Genomic DNA, 3,622 nt, shown 5'->3' with positions numbered 1-3,622 from the left:
TACCATTTATATCCCATTTTGACAGCTTTGGAAGCCCACATCACACATTTTCAAAATATGGATGGTTGTATATCATGACAAGACAAAATGTTTGGACTTTTTGTATTATATTTAGAATCAATCACTCTCTTCCATAGGGCATTTTCACTCTCTATATACCTCTTAATCCAATAGCATATGAGGCAGATGTTTAGATCCTAGAGGTTGGGGATACCCAAGCCTCTAAAGTCTTTTTTCATACTGGATGACCAATTAGACATGTGATTCTTATGATTCCCCTCCTCATCACTCCACATACAATTTGTTGATTGGGAATCAATTAAATGAAAGGCCCATTTAGGAAACTTAAAAGAAAGACATTATATAGGAAGACATTATATATAGGAAAATAGTGGGCTACCATGGGTGGTAGCTATGCATACCCATCCAACCATTAGATCTTCTATAGGGAGCACAAGAGGAGCACACGGTGTTAGACCATTTTCATGTAGCCCCATTTGCAGCATGCACCTCCGTTACATAAGCAGCACAGCCATCCATACCGTAACATGGTTGCACTTTTAGTTCGTTTTCGCAGTTCCTTATCGGCGACGGCATAGCTGGCTTGGTCAACAGATTCTACTAATTCAAAAACAACAACTACTACGATTATGGATCGTACAATAACAGCAACCATACCGTGGCAAGGATTATACCAAAACAACCAACAAGGTATGGTCACGGTTTGATTTTTTGGGCACCGTTCCAAAGCATCCAACGAACAATATCCTTTTCAAATCTTAGAAAAATTAGTGTGACGGACCGTACCACCGTAGCCGTGAGCAAACTGTCATTTTGGGATTTTTTACCGTGCGTAATGCCATACATCAACATTTGTTGGAAATAAGTAGTACGCCAAAGCTGCCAGCCCTTACATTTTCGTTTGAGATAAAATTTCCTTGAAAATTATCCTCCATCTCCCACAACCAACCCCTCCCCACCTTCTTCCCTGCTGTGCCCGTCGCGCCGCCGCAGGGAGGCCACGCACCTCCTGGTTCCACGCCGTCGCCGGGAGGCCGCGAAGCTCCTGCTCGTCGCGTCCCCAAGGTCGCGACGCTCCTGCTCGCCGCCGCCGCCGGGAGGCCGAAGCTCCTGCTCTCCGCGTTGCCGCTGGGAGGCTGAGAAGCTCCTGATCTCTGCGCCGCCAAGGTTGTGATGCTCCTGCTCGCCGCGCCGCCACCGGGTGGCCGGGAAGTACTACTCGCCGCGTCGCTGCCGGGAGGCCGCGAAGCTTCTGTTCGCCGTGCCACCAAGGTTCGTCTCGCCCTGCTCCACCCAGGCGGGCCGCGCCTCCCTGATTTTCTATTCATCTCCCTGATTTCCCGCAAAAATAAAGCCATGTTTGCTATCTTTTGCTGCACCTGAGGTGCCTTTTCTATTCTTAGTTCTTCAAATATTTTCTCAATCCGGTGGTTCTTGTGTGCTGAGGATCTGGGCTTCCCAGATCTGGACATCGGTGGGATTGAATGGGTCAACAGGGATTGTATGCTTGTTTTTCTGTCTATTTTGTGGCCACAGTTCCTTCTTCAATGATATTCTTCTCCCTCGTCTCTTGCATCCTTGAGTTGGTCGTTCCTCAATTTGCTTATTTTCTCCTCTTCAACCTCCTTTAATGTAGGACCTTCGGGTTTCTAGAGGAGGCAGCAGTATGTAGAGGGGATGAGTGTTGTTCTTCCATCAAGCTGTTGTCCAGTGCCCATTGAAGGGGCCTTTGCTTGCAGCCACAGCATAGGCTTCTAAAAAATCCAGAGCGTCGGTGGCCAGTTCTCCCTCTCACACGGTTAAAAAGAAAGTTCTTGCTCTTAATTTCATTCCAGAGAATGGTCTATTGGAGCTGCTTTCCGTTCGCTGGAGTAACTGAGTTATAGCATGTGATGCTTTTTTACCTCAGGTTTAATACTAGTATAATATAGCATGGTTTCTATCTTAAAATAATAATTCTGCTATCTGAAGCGAGAGATGGTGCTGGAGCAGATAGAAGATTTTTTTGTTTCAGAAATTTGTTGCCAACACCCTTACTAAATATACACACCCTTTTCGCTTGAAAATGATAGTTTGCAAGAGATTTTGGAGGTTGCAAAAAAGCAAGTATGTGAGCCAGAAGGCATCGCACACGTGCATCGCCATTCCAGAGCTGCGCGGCATTATTTGCTGACGGCTTATTGGAGCTGCGCGGCAGCCGGAAACCTCGACGTCTCGTACATACTCGGAATGGTATGATCGATTTTCGCAGTAACAAAAACACCATCTCCTCGTTTTTGCTCCAATTAGATATTACAAGGAATCTGATCTTTTTTTCCCGTCGCGCGTTCCAGATGTTTCTGCTGCATTTGACTCTCCTCTGGTTCTGCCGCCCCTAAAACTTCTTTTTTGGTGGATCGTGTTTTTTTTCTGTTTTTGTCAGATTTCACGGATAGCCTCATCTTTGGTGATTTTTTTATTTTATTTTTTAAGATCCACTAATTCGTGCAAACTGGTGTTTCAACCTGTTCTCATGTTCTTCCGCAAAAAAAAACTTGTTCTCATGTTTGTCTAGATCATGTAATTTTGTTGGATGATAGAGCTAGTTCATGTATTTCAATTGGATGTGAGAGCAAATTGCAAAGAATGGTTTCCATATTTGTTCTTTGTACAACACAGTTTCTTTCCATAGTAGAAATGCATCTTGTGATTTTAGAGTATGTTCTGTTCGTTTTCCAATCTATTCCGTGTATGAGAAAAGGAATGGTGGTTGCCATTTCTGTACAGCTGTCTCGATGGGGGCTTTTCCTCCACCATGACCAGGCCGCGCGACCCTGCCCTCCGCGTCACCATCTTGTTCCTGGTCGGGGAGGCGCTGCCCTCGACCTGGCCAAGAAGACCAAGTCCACGCGCATCTCCGGTGCGACTACAGAGCTGAGGGTATGCCGGAGGCGGGCGCGCTGAGCGGTGGCGGAGGGAGCGCTGGCGGCGACAAGAGCTCCTCGCCCATCCCAACCGGTCTCGTGCTTCCGCTCGGAGTTCCACTCGAGCGCCTACGCGGGGAGGCAGCAATGCCTGCATCCCTTGGTAACGAGCCAGGCATCCCCAGATTTGATGGTGTTCCTTCCAAGATCACATTCTTGTAACTGGGCAGCTTCACAATATGGATAGTTTTCCTTATTTTTGCTTTTTTACTTTTGCTTTTCCCTCTTTGTTCCAATAAGTCTACTCAGATCAGCTGGGGTGATTTTCCTTTTTACGCTTCCTGGATTGGTGCTGTTATTATTTTTGACTATAGGCCATGTTCAATGCACACGAATTGCAGATTCAAAAACGTGTTCATAATCCAGATCCATATGGCAATGTATTCTCAGCCTGATGCTCAAGTTTCATGTTTCTCCATATACTCAACAACAATTAGATGCACTAAAGCAACCATCCCGGACTTTTGAATTTAACACTGTGTTATACGTACGGTGACGACACAAGTTAAAACAACCAGCTAACATCAGCTTCCCTCACTACTTCTTGTTTAGTCAGAAACAACATCGATGAGCCAAACTACAACGTCATGCCAAGTCGATGGCAGCTATCCAGAATTTTTTGGATCACGCCGGATGCC

The 3,622-nt window shown here is 46.0% G+C and overlaps 1 long non-coding RNA gene across 1 annotated transcript; it reads left to right on the top strand.

Moving 5' to 3' along the window:
- Window positions 1–1,175: 1,175 nt before the first annotated feature.
- LOC124688335 lies at window positions 1,176–3,349 on the top strand. The gene is made up of 2 exons (XR_006998491.1): window positions 1,176–1,293; window positions 1,658–3,349. It is a non-coding gene; the product is annotated as an uncharacterized LOC124688335 (long non-coding RNA).
- Window positions 3,350–3,622: the final 273 nt, after the last annotated feature.

This window comes from Lolium rigidum, chromosome 2 (genome assembly GCF_022539505.1).
Source record: "Lolium rigidum isolate FL_2022 chromosome 2, APGP_CSIRO_Lrig_0.1, whole genome shotgun sequence".
NCBI lineage: Eukaryota > Viridiplantae > Streptophyta > Magnoliopsida > Poales > Poaceae > Lolium > Lolium rigidum.
Note: the sequence above shows the minus strand (reverse complement) of the source record. Positions and strands in the feature narration are given on the sequence as shown.